Consider the following 1,292-nt stretch of genomic DNA (forward strand, 5'->3'; position numbering starts at 1 on the left):
ATTTTTTTCCGCGCTGAACTGAAGTTGAGAGATAACTGCATTTTCGTTCTGCTTTGATCGTCATGTGAGTGACGATTATTAGGCTTTAAAAAAGGCAAGTTACCATCGATTTAAGGCGAACAAAAAAAAACGAGAAGACTAACATCACACATACTAGAATCGCATTTGCCCTTGTCGACTCCTCTTTGCTTCCACTTGTACAACGGGTATACAATACAATAAATAGCTTCCATTGTAAAAGACACGGACGCTGCGTCCGTGCTACTATTGCTCTGTGCCAAGCTTCCCCGCGATATCCGTCGTGCTTAAGACTTCGCCGCGATATCCTACACTACTGTCCACGGTATTCATACTCAAGTTCGTCATCTCGCAACGAAACACTTGGCTAGAACAAGTCCATCGACGGTCCATTGTACGTCGGTTCAAGTGGAAGTTTCCAAGTCATAGCATCCCAAGTACTTTCATGAATCATGTGGCTATGGCAGGACCAGACGCTGCACGAATTAACATCTTAATTCGAGCCAATGCTGTCGCTATTATTGACGTGGTCATGCAATTTTACGCCCAAGACGTTTCCAGCGTACGTGACATGTTCTTATTGTATGCAACTAGGAACGACTTTGTTCAGACGATTAAAGACATTCAAGCAAAACCTGAGCGGCAGTTGCTACAACGATGTACCTCGCATCAAGAAATCAAGTGAATGGCTTGACCACCGAAGATGCTGAACCAGTGAGAGACTTGCTGTATTTGACCCCGGATTGGGCTGCCTACTATGTTGTTGACGCTGACTTAGTAATGATTGGACTATTATTAGGATCAATATAAGATCTTGGTCATCTTCAAAAGTTGTGGCTTATACCTTCAAGATATTAAGCCAATTATTTTGTAGATTACTACCCATCATATCTGTGGTCAAAATCGATCCGTATCTCTTCAGCTCTTCCCGTTATTCCTCATTCCAGAATCAACCGCGAATAGGAGAGATGGTAACTCTTCTATGTCTCATCGTTGGCGCTGGCTGGAGATGCGTTCTGTGTAGACATCGATGACAGTAAGTTTATAGGTCACTTGAAGGACAAGATCAAGGAGAAGAAGTTTAACACGATCAAAGGTGAAGCCCGAACTCTGCAGCTTTTCCTGGCGAAGACAGCGGACGACAAGTGGCTTTCTTCTTGCTCAGAAGACGTGAAGAAGCTGAAGGAGGGCGAGAAGACTTCTCTTATCGAGACGCTTACGAGTGAAGACAAAGAGCTACAGGAAGAGCATCTGTGGAGGACGTGCTGATTGGA

This window comes from Bremia lactucae, linkage group LG9 (genome assembly GCF_004359215.1).
Source record: "Bremia lactucae strain SF5 linkage group LG9, whole genome shotgun sequence".
NCBI lineage: Eukaryota > Oomycota > Peronosporomycetes > Peronosporales > Peronosporaceae > Bremia > Bremia lactucae.